We start from the raw sequence: 20528 nt of genomic DNA, 5'->3' as shown, positions 1-20528 counted from the left end.
CTTCCCTAGCATGGATCCTGGGGGAATGGTCCCTATAACTGCTGCCTGCCTGGCTGTCTCTGTATTACAGCATCTACTATTTTCTCACACACGCACACCAAATGAGCTTATATAACTGCTTCGTAATGACATGCTGCCTTGTGACACTTAGTTCTAAAATCCCATTACGGTTTCGCTATGCGCCTCTTGTTCTAATAGTGAAGTGTCGGCTCAGGGGTCACTTTTGAAATTGGTTTTATGTCTGGTAAACCCCTTGTTCGCTTTTTATTATATTATTTTGTTTTCCTAGCAAAGCAACAATTAAAATCCGTTTCAGCAAACAAAATGATTGCGAGACACAGCATGAATCAGTGGGTATGATATAGCTAACAGAGATAATGCTTAGCATAATGCAAAAACATGCATAATACTTTGCTGTATTGCCTGAGGCTCTGTGCTAACTCAATCCTGAATACGCAAAAAGTATTGTCACAACACCACTGAGACAAACAAGTTAGACATTGTTCTTTGTCAAAGACTCTGCCTTACAGCAATATCAACAGTCTGGAACAAAGTCTATTTAGGACTATAATTCAGGATGCAACAACCACAAAACTACATCATAAACAAATGCTAAATATACACTGAGTATACAAAAAGTATTCAAAACTTTAAGCTTTTTCCATGACAAACTGATCAGGTGAATCCAGGTGAAAGCTATAATCCCTTATTGATGTCATTTGTTAACAGGTTAAAGAAGGATTTTTGAGACAATTGAGACATGGATTGTGTATGTGTGCTATTAAGAGGGTGAATGGGTAAGACAAAAGATTTAAGTGCCTTTGAACGGGGTATGGTAGTAGGTGCCAGGTGCACCAGTTTGGGTCAAGAACTGCAGCGCTGCTGGGTTTTTCATGCTCAACAGTTTCCAGTGTGTATCAAGAATGGTCCACCACCCGAAAGAACATCCCCAGCCAAGTTGACACAATTGTGGGAAGCATTGGAGTCAACGGGTGTGAAATAGGACAAATAAGCACCCAGCACATTATTATCATTGTTAAAAGATCGATGGATGACCAGAAAGAGGAAACAAATCATTAGCACTGGAATAAATGCTCACCTAAAATTAAACAAGGTACATTTCTATGTTTCTTGTTGTTTGTATTTGAATCATTGGAAGGGAATGAAACGGCATTCATTACATAATATAATGCCACAAGGCCAATGCTCCAACATCCAAAACCATTTCCTCCCCATTTAGTGTATTACCATCCTGTTTCTATGGTCATTGTCGGGAATTCATTCACTTTAGAAATTGTGGTCCATTCAGGTCTTTCATTGCTTGAATGGGTCACGTAAACAATAAAAAAAACGTTATGTTAGGAGTCAAAGCATTCAAATGAATTGAAAATGGATGGACATTGGCACAATAGCAAAGATTAGGTCTAGGATAATAAGATTGTCAGTCTGTTGACTGTGACAGACAAGGAAAACTGTCAGTGCATATTCTGTTTAAAGGAGACACACAATGTCCCTTTTATGAAATTTATGGGAGCAAAAGTAGACTGGGTTCTCACCTAACTTGCTGAAGATAATAAAAAGCCACTTATTACCCCTCAGTAGAAAACATCCAGCTTTTTCAATAGAATCAATCATTTCAATATGATAAAATATTCCTCTCCTTTTCAGGATGGGGAAGCCCTTCTCTGTTGCTGATTCAGAAGGCTGGTCTTCTTTTGCTCTTGAAATCATTTCAAATTGAGCGAAGGCAGAGAACGCACCTTTGCGTCCTAAGGCAAACCCTTGGCCACCAATTGGCATTGGCCAGAGGGAAATATGGGCAGTCCCATGATAACATAAATACCTATGAGGATGCTTAAGAGAACTAACCAAGTAACATGAAAAAAAGTCCGAAAAAATCAATTGTTAACAACAGATAATATTAATAGAAATAATAAAAACGGCACAATCTTAACGGCATGCTCATATTTGAAAGTCCTAGAAAGTCTATAAGCATGTCAGCCCAGCCTGCTCAGTTCATTGGATTCAATTTAAAAATAAAAAAATAAAAAAATTGAGAAAACAACCTAAATGTAACGCAAGACAAGTCCTTTTTTTTTATGTCCATTACATGCAAGACATACTTCATGTAGTCCTCATTATATCCTGTTATAATCCAACAAAGAAAGGAAGAAAAAAGGAACAGAGTCTAACGCCCGCTTATGATTGCAAGTAAAAATTTGTCTTAGGCATCACAGTCTATCCTGCTATATTCCTGTTGTATCGTGACATGGCATTTGTTCTTAACCGACTTGCCTAGTTAAATAAAGGTTACACAGAAACACACACTGACCAAAAAGGTATTTTGTTGGCATATACTTATGTCCCCATTACCAGTAAAACATAATCAAAACCTATTTCTTTCACTTACTTGCTGTTTTGTTGTTCATTTGTTCAGTCGTTTCATTCTCAACCAGGATTTCATCATGCATGTCAAGCAGTAAAGTTTCAGCTGTCTGTTTGTGGTCTCTCTTCCTCGGTGGGCACTGTCACTGTGTCCATTTCCATTGCTTGTTCACAGCCTCAAGTACTTTTGTAAGTTTTAACTCCACCGTCTGGGTCGGCAGTTTTGTTGAGAAGGTGTTTCAATGCCATGACAGTGAGAATCACGTCTGCTGCAGATGCAGTTGATTAGCTTATTTCTCAAGTCATTTGTTCAAATGGCGCTAGGAGTGTGTTCATGTTTCCAAGTTTCAAACAGGTTGTCAAATGCCATTGAAATTGTAGCAGCGGAATGAGAACCAGCACATTCTTGAGCAATACGGCTTTCTCAGTACAAAATCCTCGTCGACCCACTGTGCTGTCAGACTCAGCATGCTCATGGGGCTGACATCGCTGGTCCAAATGTCAGCCGTGAAGCTAATAGCAGTGACGCCCATAGCAACTAGCTCATAGATGTGCATTTCAACAACACTGTGTACAACAATTGAAAAATAGAGCCTACTTGGTAGTGTGTACCTGGGCTCGAGGTGCTCGATCAGTCGGTGAAAGCCAACTTCATCCACGACAGAGAACGGTTGATTGTCAAGGGTAATGAATTCCATTATCTTGGCGTTAAGGGATTTCTCCTTTGAGTTGTCTTGCTGAAAACGTCTTACTCCTTCAAATGACTGCTCGGCTTGAACTTGTTTAGTAGTTGGAAGTGTGAGTTTAGTATTTTTTTGGTTTTGTTCTCTTGTAGTGTGTTTTTTTCATCATTATGTCATCTACTTACGCTATATAGGTATATATATAGGTATATATATATAGGTATATATAGGTATGCACGTCAGCTTTGACATCGGTTTTGCATATCGGCGCTAAACTAGACAGACATCGGGCCGATGCCAATGTTGCCATTTTTAGCTAATATCATCCGATTCTGATATGCTCACTGATATATCGTGCATCCCTAGTTGTTTCCATAGCTCATTTCATTCACCGAACAAAAATATAAAACACAACATGTAAAGTGTTGGTCCTGTGTTTCATGAGCTGAAATAAAAGATATCAGACATTTTCCATGTGCACAAAAGCGTGTTTACATCCCTGTTATAGTGAGCATTTATTTATATTTTTCCAAGTTAATCCATCGACCTGACAGGTGTGGCATATCAAGAAGCTGATTAAACAGCATGATCATTACACAGGTTCACCTTGTGCTGGGGAATATAAAAGGCCACTCTAAAATGTGCAGTTGTGTTGCACAACACAATGCCACAGATGTCTCAGGTTGAAGAAGCCTGCAACTGGCACACTGAATACAGGAATGTCCACTAGAGCTGTTGCCAGATAATGCAATGTTACTCTACCATAAGCCGTCTCCAACATCATTTTAGATAATTTGGCAGTACAGCCAACTGCCCTCCCGTGTACCCACGCCAGGACCTCCACATCCGGGTTCTTCACCTGCGGGATCGTTTGAAACCAGCCATCCGGACAGCTGATGAACCTGTGGGTTTGCACAATTGAAGAATTTCTGCACAAACAGTCAAACTGTCTCAGGGAAGCTCATCTGCGTGCTCTGTCCTCACCAGGGTCTAGACCGGACTGCATTTTGGCATCATAACAGACTTCAGCGGGCAAATACTCACCTTCAATGGCCACTGGCATGCTGGAAAAGTGCGCTCTTCACGAATGAATTCTAGTTTCAAATGTCCCGGGCAGATGGCAGACAGAGTGCATGGCGTCTGGTGGGCGAGCGGTTTGCGGACGTCAACGTTGCGAAGAGAGTGCCCCATGGTGGTGGTGGGGTTATGGTATGGGCAGGGATACCGTGACGTCAATGCACAGAGATACCGTGACGAGATCCTGAGGCCGATTGTCATGCTATTCATCCAAAGCCATCACCTCATGTTTCAGCATGATAATGCACGGCCCCATGTCACAAGGATCTGTACACAATTCCTGGAAGCTGAAAATGTCCCAGCTCTTCAATGGCCTGCATACTCACCAGACATGTCACTTATTGAGTATGTTTGGGATCAATGTATATGACAGCGTGTCCCAGTTCCCGCCAATATCCAGCAACTTTGCACAGCCATTGAAGAGGAGTGGGACAACATTCCACATGCCACAATCAACAGCATGATCAACTCGATGCAAAGGAGATGTGTTGGTTTTCAGATCCACGCCCCTACCTTTTTTTAAGGTCTCTGTGACCAAAAGATGCATATCTGTATTCCCAGTCTTGAAAAATCCATAGATTTCCTTATACATTTTTTTACTTGTTGCGTTTATATATTTTTTCACTGTAATATAAAGCCTCATAATACTACTGTAAGTACCATACAATAACCAGGTAGCTTAGCGGTTAAGAGCACTGGGCCAGTAACTGAAAGGTCACTGGTTTGAATCCCAGAGCCAACTAGGTGAAAAATGTGTCGATGTGCCTCTGAGCAAGGCACTTAACCCGAATTACTCATATAAGTTGCTCTGCATAAGAGCGTCTGCTAATTTACTAAAATGTAAATTCTTCTCCCAGGTCTGACGCAGGTCGGTGCTTGGCCACCAGCCACAGACATGTCCCTGATCCCTGGCATGAGCTTGGAACTTTCAAAGGTTAATTCTTGTGAAGCACTGGTGACAGGGAACAGATGGTCATGCACAACACCAAGCTAGGAAACAGACGTTGCCTTTCAGAACGCTATAACCATTGCATGTATTTCACCCCCCACTTGGTGGACTTTGATTAAATCAACCTCAATGCACACTAGATTTAGTATAAAACAAAAACATAGATTGGTACCATCAGCACCTAGGACAACAGAAAACCAAACACGTCTGATCATTACACAACAGCAAGGAAATCCTAAAACGGCATGAAATCACTGGTGAGAAGAGAACAGCGAGAGATCTCTGCATCAAGCAGGTGTGTGAAGCTCCTCTTTACCTGTTTGATCTGCTGTTGACGGGATGGAAGCTTCTGACTTATTGTTTTAAGTCAGGGGATCTTTATTCCCTCTTCTTCACGCTTTACCGTCTGATCTGACCATTCTGTTCAGATGTTGTTTGTTGCCGTGGTTACCAAGTCCTACATAAGAGTCAGGGGTACAGTGAGGAGGGGGAGATAGACGCATTGCCCATCCACACTGTGTTGTACAGGAACAGAGCTAAATTTAGTGGTTGGCTAGTCTCGTCATGCACGCCTCACTGGGTTTGGATGCAGTACAAAAACATTTTTGGTCTCGCATCAAAAGATCAAAATAGGAGGTCCTTCATGGAATGATTTTAGTGCCTTCAAATATATTTAATAGTGAGTACTCATCAGCTATAACCCAATCTAAAATGTATTTTTATCTACAAGCACATGAAGTATGACGTGAACCATTTGTTTCTTGTTCACTGTTATTTCTATGAATGTAAACACTTTACTGTAAAACCAGGACACTAATTAGCTATTGTGGTTTAACCTTATCAGACCAGGTTCCATGGAAGGTAAACTGATAGTTGTCTGTAGTCTTTCACAGCTCTCTGTAGTTATCCAATGGCAATCAATGACTAGTTGAAGATTGAGATACAGTGCATTCGGAAAGTATTCAGACCCCTTCCCTTTCTCCAATTTTTTTAAAGTTACAGCTTAATTCTTAAATTTACAAAATTGTTTTTCCCCCCTCAACCTAGTGAAAAGAGGTTGTCAGAATTCTTTGCAAATGTATATAAAAAAAAAGGTTTTTACATAAGTATTCACTTTGCTATGAGACTGGAGACTCGAAATGGAGCTCAGGTGCACCCTGCTTCCATTGATCGTCCTTCAGATGTTTCTACAACTTGATTGAAGTCCACCTGTGCTAAATTCAACCTGTCTATATAAAGGGTCCAACAGTTGACAGCGCATGTCAGAGCAAAAACCAAGCCATGTCGACTGAATTATCCGTAAACCTCCGAGACAGGATTGTGTCGAGGCACAGATCTGTAGCATTTCTGTAGCAAAAAAATGTCTGTAGCATTGAAGGTACCCAAGAAGACAGTGGCCTACATCATTCTTAAATGGAAGAAGTTTAGAACCACAAAGACTTCTTAGAGCTGGCCGCCCAGCCAAACTGAGCAATCGGGGGAGAAGGGCCTTGGTCAGGGAGGTGACCAAGAACCTGATGGTCATGCTGACAGAGCTCCAGAATTCCTCTGTGCAGATGGGAGAATCTTCCAGAGGGACAATGATCTCTAAAGCACTCCACCAATCAGGCCTTTGTGGTAGTTTCAGACGGAAGCCACTCCTCAGTAAAAGGGACATGACAGCCCGCTTGGAGTTTGACAAAAGGCACCTAAAGACTCTCAGACCGTGAGAAACAAGATTCTCTGGTCTGATGAAACCAAGATTGAACTCTTTGCCTGAATGCCAAACGTCACATCTGGAGGAAACCTGGCACCATTCCTAAAGTGAAGCATGGTGGTGGCACCATCATGCTGTGGGGATGTTATTCAGTGGTAGGGACTGGTAGACTAGACAAGATCGAGGGAAAGATGAACAGAGCAAAGTACAAAGAGATCCTTGATGAAAACCTGCTCTAGAATGCTCAGGACCTCAGACTGGGGGCAAAAGTTCACCTTCCAACAGGACAACAACCCTAAACACACAGCCAAGACAACAAAGCAGTGTCTTTGGGACAAGTCTCAATGTCCTTGAGTGGCCCAGCCAGAGCCCAGACTTGAACCCAATCAAACTTCTCTGGAGAGACCTGAAAATAGCTGTGCAGAGAGGGTCTGCAGAAAAGAATGTGAGAAACTCCCTAAATACAGGTGCCAAGCTTGTAGCATCATACACAAGAAGCTGTAATCGCTGCCAAAGGCATGTCAACAAAGTACTGAGTTAAGGGTCTGAATACTTATGCAAAATGTGATATTTCAATTTAATATTTTTAATAAATATGCTTTGTCATTATGGAGTATTGTGTGTAGATTGAGGGAAAAAAACAATTGAATCCATTTTAGAATAAGGCTGTAACGTAGCAACATGTGGAAATAGTCAAGGGATCTAACTACTTTCCGAATGCACTGTATCTAGCAAAATACAGCATGTTTAAGATGGAATGAAACACAAATTGCCATCATTTATAGTTCCCCTTAAACTTGAGCTTTTTGTACACTGAACAAAAATAAACGGCACATGCAATTTCAAGGATTTTACTGAGTTACAGTTCATGTAAGGAAATCAGTCCAGTGAAATACATTAATTAGGCCCTAATCTATCAATTTCACATGACTGGTGTCTGTTGGTCACAGAAAAAAAAGTAGATGCATGGATCAGAAAAGCAGTCAGTATGTAACGGTTCTCTTTAGGTGAAGTAGAGGCGGACCAAAATGCAGCGTGGTGGTTATTCATGTTCTTTAATTTATAAAGACACTACACATGAGATAACTAACAAAAACAACATACGTGAGAAAACCTAAAACAGTCCCATCTGGTGCAAACACAAAGACAGGAACAATCACCCACAAACACACAGTGAAACCCAGGCTACCTAAATATGGTTCCCAATCAGAGACAATGACTAACACCTGCCTCTGATTGAGAACCATATCAGGCCAGACATAGAAATAGACAAACAAGACATCCAACATAGAATGCCCACTCAGATCACACCCTGACCAACCAAAACATAGAAACATAAAAAGCAAACTATGGTCAGGGTGTGACACAGTATCTGGTGTTACAATCATTTGCCTCATGCAGTGCGACACATCTCCTTCGCATAGAATTGTGGCTTGTGGAATGTTGTCCCACTCCTCTTCAATGGCTGACATGTCTGGTGGGTATGTAGGCCCCACCAGTGCATTCAAATTGCCATCGATAAAATGCAATTGTGTTCGTTGTTTGTGGCTTATGCCTGCCCATACCATAACCCCACTGCCACCATGGGGCACTCTGTTCACAACGCTCGCCCTCACAACCCCATACAGTTCCCGATACAGTTGAAACCAGGACTCATGCGTGAAGTGCACACTTCTACAGCGTGCCAGGGGCCACTTAACTTCTTATGGCTGCAGGGGCAGTATTGAGTAGCTTGGATGAAAGGTGCCCAGAGTAAACGGCCTGCTCCTCAGTCCCAGTTGCTAATATATGCATATTATTATTAGTATTGGATAGACAACACTCTGACGTTTCTAAAACTGTTTGAATTATGTCTGTGAGTATAACAGAACTCATATGGTAGGCAAAAACCTGAGAAGAAATCCAAACAGGAAGTGCGAAATCTGAGGTTAGTCGCTTCCACTAGATGTCAACCATCTTTAGAAACTTGAATGAGGCTTCTACTGTGATGTGGAGCCGGATGGGAGCTGTTTGAGTCAGTGGTCTGGCAGAGAGCCAGGTCCTGGTCAAGCGCATTTCACATGATAGCGACCTGCGTTCCATGGCTTTTCTACAGACAATGGAATTCTCCGGTTGGAACGTTATTGAAGATTTATGATAACAACATCCTAAAGATTGATTCTGTACTTAGTTTGAGATGTTCCTGAGACCTGTAATATAACTTTTTGAACTTTTCGTCCTACGTTTGTCTGGACCTGCACGAGCGTTTGGATTTGTGTACTAAACGCCCTAACAAAAGAATCTACTTGGACATAAATCATTTACATTATCGAATAAAACAAACATTTATTGTTGAACTAGGATTCCTGGGAGTGCATTCTGATGAAGATCATCAAAGTTAAGGGAATATTTATAATGTTATTTCTGACTTCTGTTGATTCCAACATGGCAGATTATTGCATGGTTTGCTTTTTCCGTAAAGTTTTTTTTTTTAATCTGACAGTGGTTGCATTATGGAGAGGTATATCTATATTTCCATGTCTGACAATTGTATTTATTGACATTTATAATGAGTATTTCTGTAAAATGATGTGGCTGTCTGCAATATCACCGGATGTTTTTGGAACTAGTGAACGTAACGCGCCAATGTATACTGAGATTTTTTAAATATAAATATGAACTTTATCCGACAAAACATACATGTATTGTGTAACATGAAGTCCAATGAGTGTCATCTGATGAAGATCATCAAAGGTTAGTGATTCATTTTATCTCTATTTCTGCTTTTTGTGGCACCTCTCTTTGGCTGGAAAAATGGCAGAATTTTTCTGTGAGTTGGTGGTGACCCAACATAATTGTTTGTGGTGTTTTCGCTCTAAAGCCTATTTGAAATCGGACACTGTGGTGGGATTAACAACAGGATTACCTTTAAAAACGGCATAAAATACATATGTTTGAGGAATTGTAATTGAGATTTCTGTTGTTTTGAATTTGGCGCACTGCACTTTCACTGGCTGTTGTCATATCGATCCCGTTAACTTCTTAAGGTAAAGGGGGCAGCATTTTCATTTTTGGATAAATAGCGTGGCCAATTTCAACTTCCTGCTATTCATGCCAAGAATATAAGATATGCATATTATTAGTAGATTCGGATAGACAACACTCTGAAGTTTCTAAAACTGTTTGAATCATGTCTGTGAATATAACAGAACTTATGAAGCAGGCAAAACCCCGAGGACAAACCGTCCACATTTTTTTTTTTTAGGTCTCTGTCTGTTCAGTGGTTTCTCATTGGGAAACAATATTTCTTAGACACTTGTTTTGAGTTCCTCCCGCTTCCCCTGGATGTCACCAGTCTTTGGAATTTGGTTGAGGATATTCCTTTGTGCAATGAAGAAGTACGGCCATCTAGGAACTGGGTAACACTGTTGAGAGTTGCGCAAGACTTGAAAAGTAGCGTTGGTTTGTTGTCTTCCTGTATTGAACACAGATAGACCCGTCTTCAATTTGATCGATTATTAACGTTTAAAAATACCTAAAGTTGTATTACAAAAGTAGTTTGAAATGTTTTGGCAAAGTTTACAGGCAACTTTTGAGATATTTTGTAGTGACGTTGCGCAAATTGGAAGCTGTTTTTTCTGGATCAAACGCGCCAAATAAATGGACATTTGGATATAAATGGACGGAATTAATCGAACTAAAGGACCAATTGTGATGTTTATGGGACATATTGGAGTGCCAACAAAATAAGTTTTGTGTAGCGCCTGCAGGGTTGAAATATGCTACTCTTTGTTTACTGTTGTGCTATCATCAGATAATAGCTTCTTATGCTTTCGCCGAAAAGCCTTTTTTAAATCTGACACGTTGGTTGGATTCACAACGAGTGTAGCTTTAATTTAGTATCTTACATGTGTGATTTAATGAAAGTTTGATTTTTATATAATTTTATTTGAATTTGCTGGGCTGCATTTTTCCTGGCTTTTGGCCAAGTGGGACCCTATTCTAGAGAGGTTAACGGGATTGCAGCCCTAAGAAGTTGTTAAGGTGAGCATTTGCCCACTGAAACCGGTTCTGATGCCAAACTGCAGTCATGTCAAGACCCTAGTGAGGACAACGAACACGCAGATGAGCTTCCCTGAGACCGTTTTTGACAGTTTGTGCAGAAATTCTTAGATCGTGCAAATCCACAGTTTCATCAGCTGTCTGGGTGGCTGGTCTCAGACGATCCTGCAAGTGAAGAAGCTGGATGTGGAGGTCCTGGGCTGGCGTGGATACACATGGTCTGCCGTTGTGAGGCCGATTGGACGTACTGCCAAATTAATAATAGTAATATAATAATATAATATAAAAATTCTCTAAAATGACATTTTTGTGAAATTAACATTAAATTCTCTGGCAAAAGCTCTGGTGGACATTCCTTTAGTCAGCATGCCAATTGCATGCTCCCTCAAAACTTGAGCCATCTGTAGCATTGTGTTGTGTGACAAAGCTGCACATTTTAGAGTGGCCTTTTATTGTCCCCAGTACAATGTGCACCTGTGTAATTGTAATGGATGTGAAACGGCTAGCTTAGTTAGCGGTGCGCGCTAAATAGCGTTTCAATCGGTGACGTCACTTGCTCTGAGACCTTGAAGTAGTGGTTCCCCTTGCTATGCAAGGGCCGCGGCTTTTGTGGAGCGATGCGTAACGATGCTTCGTGGGTGACTGTTGTTGATGTGTGCAGAGGGTCCCTGGTTCGCACCCGGGTATGGGCGAGGGGATGGTCTAAACTTATACTGTTACATAATGATCATACTGTTTAATCAGCTTCTTGATATGTCACACCTATCAGGCGGAGGGGTTATGTTGGAGAAGGAGAAATGGTCACTAACAGGGATGTAAACAAATTTGAGACAAATACGCTTTTTGTGAGTATGTAAATTCTCTGGGATATTTTATTTCAGCTCATGAAACAATAGAACCAACACTATATATGTTATGTTTATATTTTTGTTCAGTATAGATTCACTCATCTTGACTCAGATCACTGCAACACTTTCAGTAGGGTGTGAGGATTTACTTAGACATCAGTATTTTCTCTCATTTTATTGCCGGTAAAAAGGGCTTTAAGTTTGTGTTCTTTGATTGGCTAAGGACCTCTTTCCTCAAAATTGTATTGCAGTGCTCTCCGGTCTCTCCCCTGTGTGAATAGAACTTCTATAAGATATTATTTCAACTCCAATTGCCTTACACTGATCCCTTGTTTTCCGGATTTTCCCTCAAGTAAAGTACAGACATTTGAATATGTTAGCCTAATTATATTTTAAGTAAATATCACACACACACCAATAATTACCCAGAATATGCTTCCCAGAAGAAGCTGTTATTACAGACATTACAGTATGGTGACAGTAAGTGACTTCAGGCAAATGTGCACTTATGTTGATTGGGACATGACTTAATCCAATGTAACAAATCTCATTTAATTTAATATTGAAATGTGAATAGCTGTTGTCATGTTGCGCAGTCAAGGGCCTTCAACCCTCATACATAACCAGGCTGGTGTTTGGCTACACATGCTTTAATAATAGGCTACATTATGATTTCCACGCCATAAATTGTCACCCATGGGAATATTGAGCAAACTGACCTTGTCATTGGGGAGATGTGATTTCCCTTACAGCCATTTAGCAAAGGGAATAAGTGATTGCTTCTCTCCATATTCTATGATTGAGTCTGTACAGAGGCACTGCCAGTAATACTGTATACCCTGGTTTGGTAAAGGAAAGGTATGAAGGTATGAAAATCTGAATACTGTCCAACCTTAGTTGAAAATATAGCCGACATATGTCAAGAGAGCGAGAACAGCTGATGCGGGAGTCGATCCGTGGACCGTGTGAAGTCTAGTTCCTAAAGACCTGTGCCAAAAAAGCTAAATACATATACACTGCTTTTAATAGGATAGTTGTGGGGGTGGGGTTTCAAAATCATTACATAGGTGTGAATTACCTATGTTTGCTAGAGACTACTACTTGAGATTTTGGTAGTTCTGAAATATAGCCTTTACATTCGAAGTTAATTAAGAAAAAACAACAGCCTCTCTCCCTTCTCGTGTCTGACACATTAAGCTTGAATGTTACATAATGTCGGCTGGACACATTAAAACACAACCACTACGCAGCCGTCATGGACACAAACACAAAGCATGCTACATGTACAGAGGGGACAGAACAGAAGGCAGTGTCTGCCTCTCTATTGAAGTGTTTTTCAAACATGATCTTCATCACAAAACACTTACAGATGCGCTATGTTAATTGGACCAGTTTCTCACAGCAGGGAAATAATCCTGCAGCAGCAGGAAATGTGGATTATAATTAATGGCACATTTTTCGTTCTGACAAATCAAGTCTGAAGTTAAGTGGAAATTACAAAAACTTTAGACGCATTTTTATACCTCAAATACACCACAGTGGTGCTTCCTTTAAAAGTTGCAGCGTACTGCTGTACAGCTTGCATGGTACAATTAATGCTAGTTAGTGCTAGTTTGACCACCAGATGGCATCTTTGAGAAGCATTTGACAGCCTTCAATAGTAGCTGTACAAGACAATTTAAAACCTTTTTTATAAGAACATTTACATTTACATTACATTTAAGTCATTTAGCAGACGCTCTTATCCAGAGCGACTTACAAATTGGTGCATTCACCTTATGACATCCAGTGGAACAGCCACTTTACAATAGTGCATCTAAATCTTTTAGGGGGGGGGGGGTGAGAAGGATTACTTATCCTATCCTAGGTATTCCTTAAAGAGGTGGGGTTTCAGGTGTCTCCGGAAGGTGGTGATTGACTCCGCTGTCCTGGCGTCATGAGGGAGTTTGTTCCACCATTGGGGGGCCAGAGCAGCGAACAGTTTTGACTGGGCTGAGCGGGAACTGTACTTCCTCAGTGGTAGGGAGGCGAGCAGGCCAGAGGTGGATGAACGCAGTGCCCTTGTTTGGGTGTAGGGCCTGATCAGAGCACATAGTATATGGGACTGTTTTGAAACATGTTTGTTTAATTAATTTGATTAATATTATTGTGTTTATATTCCAAGAAAAACAAAAAAACCTCTGGGTTTCTGTTCGGATGGAACGGAAATTATGGCGCTGTACAACTTGGCGGTCGGGAGAAGGCTACAGTACTTAGCTATTTAGCTAAAGAATCCCTGTGTTATGCGGGCACGTGGGAGACTGGGGTTCAATTCCCCGATGGGGAGGAAGAAGTAGCTAGTCCTTGTAAATAAGAATTTGTTCTTAACTGACTTGCCTTGTTAAATAAAAGGTTACCCTAAGAGCATAACAGTTCTACACCCTAATTGTAGGTCTGTTGAATACCCAAACGGAGACTCAGTGAAAATAAAAATGTCATTGATTTATCAAGACGAGTCCCCATGCTTGTCTCAGAGCATCACAAAACGGTGCTAAAATAGTTGTAGGCTTTGCTTCAAATCCTATTGCTTCTAACTTCAATATGCTCTTTAAATTAATAGATACAGTGGGGCAAAAAAGTATTTAGTCAGCCACCAATTGTGCAAGTTCTCCCGAAAACTATGACAGACAAAATGAGAAAAAAATCCAGAAAATCACATTGTAGGATTTTTTATTAATTTATTTGCAAATTATGGTGGAAAATAAGCATTTGGTCACCTACAAACAAGCAAGATTTCTGGCTCTCACAGACCTGTAACTTCTTCTTTAAGAGGCTCCTCTGTTCTCCACTCGTTACCTGTATTAATGGCTCCTGTTTGAACTTGTTATCAGTATAAAAGACACCTGTCCACAACCTCAAACAGTCACACTCCAAACTCCACTATGGCCAAGAACAAAGAGCTGTCAAAGGACACCAGAAACAAAATTGTAGACCTGCACCAGGCTGGGAAGACTGAATCTGCAATAGGTAGGCAGCTTGGTTTGAAGAAATCAACTGGGAGCAATCACTAGGAAATGGAAGACATACAAGACCACTGATAATCTCCCTCGATCTGGGGCTCCATGCAAGATCTCACCCCGTGGGGTCAAAATTATCACAAGAATGGTGAGCAAAAATCCCAGAACCACACGGGGGGACCTAGTGAATGACCTGCAGAGAGCTGGGACCAAAGTAACAAAGCCTACCATCAGTAACACACTACGCCGCCAGGGACTCAAATCCTGCAGTGCCAGACGTGTCACCCTGCTTAAGCCAGTACATGTCCAGGCCCGTCTGAAGTTTGTTAGAGAGCATTTGGATGATCCAGAAGAAGATTGGGAGAATGTCATATGGTCAGATGAAACCAAAATATAACTTTTTGGTAAAAACTCAACTCGTCGTGTTTGGAGGACAAAGAATGCTGAGTTGCATCCAAAGAACACCATACCTACTGTGAAGCATGGGGTTGGAAACATCATGCTTTGGGGCTGTTTTTATGCAAAGGGACCAGGACGACTGATCCGTGTAAAGGAAAGAATGAATGGGGCCATGAATCGTGAGATTTTGAGTGAAAACCTCCTTCCATCAGCAAGGGCATTGAAGATGAAACGTGGCTGGGTCTTTCAGCATGACAATGATCCCAAACACACCGCCTGGGCAACGAAGGAGTGGCTTCGTAAGAAGCATTTCAGGGTCCTGGAGTGGCCTAGCCAGTCTCCAGATCTCAACCCCATAGAAAATCTTTGGAGGGAGTTGAAAGTCTGTGTTGTCCAGCAACAGCCCCAAAACATCACTGCTCTAGAGGAGATCTGCATGGAGGAATGGGCCAAAATACCAGCAACAGTGTGTGAAAACCTTGTGAAGACTTACAGAAAACGTTTGACGTATATACCGTTGGTTGGCAATGACAAAGTATTGAGATAAACTTTTGTTATTGACCAAATACTTATTTTCCACCACAATTTGCAAATAAATTCATTAAAAATCCTACAATGTGATTTTCTGGATTTTTTCTTCTCATTTTGTCTGTCATAGTTGAAGTGTACCTATGATGAAAATTACAGGCCTCTCATCTTTTTAAGTGGAGAACTTGCACAATTGGTGGCTCACTAAATACTTTTTTGCCCCACTGTATACACCACTTAACAGCACATTATTCAACAATAGTGAGACTCATGTCATCTACGGTAGGCCTACAGTATATTGAAAAATATGACGTGACTCTCCGTCCAATAATTACATATAGAGGATTGGAGGATTCTAAATTAAAACCAAAAGCCGCCTCATGGGTTTCCCGGTGGCGGCCACAACGGGTATCTGTTGCAACACATTTTGCATTGCGATGCAGTGACAGCTGCGTCACTGGGGAGCCCCCATCCACAAAGTATCAAAATACAGAGAGGTGTTGGTATATATATATTTTTTTATTTTACTAGGCAAGTCAGTTAAGAACAAATTCTTATTTTCAATGACAGCCTAGGAACAGTGGGTTAACTGCCTGTTCAGGCGCAGAACGACAGATTTGTACCTTGTCAGCTCAGGGATTTGAACTTGCAACCTTCCGGTTACTAGTCCAACACTCTAACCACTAGGCTACCCTGCTAATAGCCCACGTGGTGTTCAGGTCAGGATAACCAAAACATTTCTTTATTAAAGACTATCAGAAAGAATGTTGGTACTTATTTATTTTGATCGAAAGCCATGAATGAGTGAGTCACTCAGCTTTATGTAGGTGCCGCTATATGACAGTGCCATCAACTTGACAATATATAGCAATATTTTAGGTTATTTCGTTGTTGTTTTTAAAAATAAATTGAGCGATTGTAATCTGAATAAAGGCTAAATATTTGTAAAGGCCAAAACATTTATTTCTGTTCATAGAGGGAGAGAAATGCTGGACCAATTGTGCTCTGCCCTATGGGACTCACAGCCGGTTGTGATACAGCCAACCTAACTAAGAAATATATTTCAAGATAGAATTCACCCCCTACCCTCCTTCTAGGCAAGTTTATTGTCCAGCTACCTGCTAATAGCCATAATGGCGCTGTACAACTTGACCATGTGTGTTTGAAAGAGTATTTTCCAGTAAGTAACTATTTGTTTACCTTCATTAGACAATTTTTTTCCAATATTTCAGTGATAGTAATAATAACTATGGGAATAAATAAACATTTTGAAAGAGTATTTTTATATATATATATTTATTTTATTTATTTTATTTATTATTTTATTTATTTTATTTGTATATATATTTTTTTATCATTATTATCATTATTTTATCAACAAAAGCATAAAGATGTCATTATTGGTTCCATTGTTTTAGTTTGAACGTGCAGACTGGCACTAAGAACAGAGGAAACGGTTCCTTATTCAGCACCATTATTAGTGCAATGCCCCTTAAAGTGTTGCTCTGTGCTACCCAGTGTGGCGGGGTGGCAGTCCACCCCCCCCACTTCCTCCTTCTCCCTTCCTCCTGGGCTAGGTCCGTATTCTGTGCGGCCCATCCCGTGCCCCCTGCCCTCATGCCTTGAACCTTGCGCGCTTTCAGTGGATACAGCTGGAGAAGTGGATACAGCTGGAGAACTGCAAGACAACCCCATTGTGCGCCACTCTGGAGCCAATATATATTGTCCTGATAATAAAAGGGTTAATAATATATCTGTGTGACTGTCCAAGGGGCTTTTATACAATTCTAAATTAATAATAATAATTGCTTTGTTTAAAAAATAACATTTTGGAGATGATTTTGTTTACAAATAATGTAAAATTAGTGAGAAAAAGGCCATTCTTGAACATGGGGTTAGACATTGTTACTAATTTGTAAGTAAAGCCAGTTTGTTATTTAGAATGATTTATTTCTGTTTTTAGAGGGAGAGAAACCAAAAACCTACAGTCATCTCATGGGTCTCCCAGTCGAGGCTGGCACAGGTATTGAACAAGCATCTGTAACAACACAGTCTTAGACCTCTGCACCACTCAGGCACTGTACAATGTGAATGGTCGGGAGTGGGCTACAGTACTACAGTAAGAGCAAAATAATCCTAACAAAATAAAATAACCTTAGTGTAACAACAGTTTTAGTAATACTGAAGTCATGCACAATTATCCGTTTCTATTTAGGTGTATGTCGCCCATTCATTGTCAGACACACAGTAGGACCCAAAAGCATAATCTGTGCTCTAACTCCCCCTTGCGCTAGTCTAGAGTAATTAAGTGGTGACGCAGGGTACAGTACTAAACCACAAATTACCTCTAACTCCTGCAGCATAATGGCAAATCTTTTAGTGGAGCAACCACTGTACAATTGTGCATTTCCTAAAGCTGAGGAAAATAATCTGCGTCATTAAGGACTAAAGATCAAGACTCCGAGGAGAGGCAGATGATGCAAATCAAATGTACTATTCTTCTGACAGGCCAGAAATATTCTGATCTGAAAACCTGGATAAAGAATACCATTCTCCTACATTTACATCTGTATGGAACAATAGAAACTATTATTAACAGGGTTATTATTAAAAACTATATTAACAATAGAAACTCTATTAAACAGGGTTAGTGATAAGCAATGGCTCCATCCAAGCCACTGACCCACCACTGTCATAAAGTTCCTGCTCTGTGACTGCATATACAGTGCATTCGGAAAGTATTAAGACCCCTTGAAACAAGATTCTCTGGTCTGATGAAACCAAGATTGAACTCTTTGACCTGAATGCTAAGTGTCACTTCTGGAGGAAACCTGGAACCATCCCTACGGTGAAGCATGGTGGTGGCAGCATAGTCAGGATCGAGAGAAAGATGAACAGAGTAAAGCACAGAGAGATCCTTGATGCAAACCTGCTCTAGAGAGCTCAGGACCTCAGACTGGGGTGAAGTCTGAGGACAACGGGACAACAACCCTAAGCAAAGACAATGCAGGAGTGGCTTTGGGACAAGTCTCTGAATGTCCTTGAGTGGCCCAGCTAGAGCTAGAGCCCGCGCTTGAACCCGATCGAACATCCCAACTACAAGTGTGCCAAGCTTGTAGCGTTATACCCTAGACTTGAGGCTGTAATCACTGCCAAAAGGTGCTTCAACAAAGTACTGAGTAACAGGCCACACAAGCAAGTTCTTGTGGCACAGTCGATGGCACACTGGGCTACGGGACAGAAGGTTGTGGGTTTTAATACCACTGTGGTAAGCTCACTATCCTTGCCGATTTCATTACACTGGTGTTGGAAGTGGTCAGTTCAAAGTGCAATTTTAATTTACATTTGGATGAGTTGTTAAATAATGTGAATTCAATGTGAACTTAACAAAAAAATAAACAATATCATTGGATTTAGATTAAAAGTTGGGTTACAAAAATATGAAATGCACTTATGTTGATGACCTTTTTGCAAATCCAATTAGCTTGCCAAGTTGATTTAACGTCATCATAGATTTTTTGTTGAAATGACGTGGAAACAATGTTTTTTCAAGCAGTTTTTGCAGTGGGTTACATCCACAAGCGTGCGTAGGCTTGACATCCACGAGCATGTGAGGACATGCTCTTTGGGTCGGAGGGTGCCGTCTGATACCCAACAGTGCGGTATTGCTATATCAGAAGTAATCTGAATCCTTTTAAACAGTAAAATCACTTGAGAGGGTAACAATGACATTATCTGAACAACAAGCGGAGAGGTGCAACCTGATTAGCAGCAAGTCTACATGTGGAATCAAGAATGAGGAGGAATCACTCTGATGATAAGTGAGAAGGGTGTTAATATGATATGTTAATCTGCTGGATAATGTGACAGGGACACAGGGAGACTGTTATAACCTGCAGAGTTGAGGGAGATGCTGCAGCATTAGATGCTGTGCCTTAAACTTTGACGAGGGAAAGGAAAAGTGCACATGGTCATAATATGACGCCACCAGTGTCATAATATGACGTCACCAGTGTCATTTCCAATAGTCATGCATTATTAATGGTTTTGGCTTGAATGTAGTTATTAATTAGTTGTTTGATACGCAATCAAATCTAACGATATTCTAATGAAAATATATATATTTTCATCTGATTCCTGTATTTTTTTTCAAATTCTATAATCCTTTCAAATGTCTCAGGCAATTATAGAACGGTTCACTTTCATGTGTTTACATTAAATGGAATTGGTTAAAATTGCTTTTTGAAATTCGCCATTCTTGTAACTCAAATTAACCTTCTTTTTGAAACCTGCAACAAGCAGTGAAGAATGTCCGTCAAGAAAGCCATTCAAATTGTAGTGAAATCCAACAAAATGACACCAAAAAAATGTATAGGTTTTTTATTCAGAAAATGCTTGACATATCGTAGTTAACGTTTGACATTATAACATGTCCAATGTGCGCGCAGCGCTGCTCACTCACCTGAAATTACTCTGTCAAAATTGTGTCCGCTTTCTCAGTTATTTTCTTTCTTTACGTGTGCTTTGTGGTAGAAATAACTTGATGAGCGCTAGGTTTTCGTGCGTTAGTTAGCAGTGTATACTTTCATTCCCTGTTAAATAAAAAAGGTAGATCCTGGCTCATCTGCTTCATCAACTGCTTCTTTACGAGAGCAGCACGGCGAGAACATGAACATCGGTGGTAGGCAGCCTACTCTACTAACCAACGTGCAGGCAAGGAAGGCGTGGTGTGCGTGTGCATATACGTGCGAGTGGGGGACGGGCAAATTTAAATCAACCATTCTTTCCATTGATGTTAACCACATTTATAAAAAAAATATATTTGTATGAGCATATTGAGAAAATAATTTATCATATTTTCTCCAATCAACAGCAAAATCTATCGATTGCTAGACAGTCTTGCATGTTGGCCCTTTGACCGGCAAC

The 20528-nt window shown here is 40.6% G+C and overlaps 1 protein-coding gene across 4 annotated transcripts in view; it reads right to left on the bottom strand.

Annotated features, from left to right (window-relative positions):
* LOC118389445 (caM kinase-like vesicle-associated protein) overlaps positions 1 to 20309 on the bottom strand; it is a 34617-nt gene extending 14308 nt beyond the window's left edge. For 2 of the 4 annotated variants that reach the window (XM_035779348.2, XM_035779350.2), the window contains exon 1: positions 20065 to 20309. The gene's annotated coding sequence lies outside the window, so the exon portion shown is untranslated. Of the gene's footprint in view, positions 1 to 5410; positions 5529 to 20064 lie in introns of those variants that run through there. The other 2 variants (XM_035779351.1, XM_035779349.1) reach the window with 2 other exon arrangements.
* Between the last annotated feature and the right edge of the window lie 219 nt (positions 20310 to 20528).

This window comes from Oncorhynchus keta, chromosome 10 (assembly GCF_023373465.1).
Source record: "Oncorhynchus keta strain PuntledgeMale-10-30-2019 chromosome 10, Oket_V2, whole genome shotgun sequence".
NCBI classification, from domain to species: Eukaryota; Metazoa; Chordata; class Actinopteri; order Salmoniformes; family Salmonidae; genus Oncorhynchus; species Oncorhynchus keta.
This window is presented reverse-complemented; position numbering and strand designations above follow the sequence as displayed.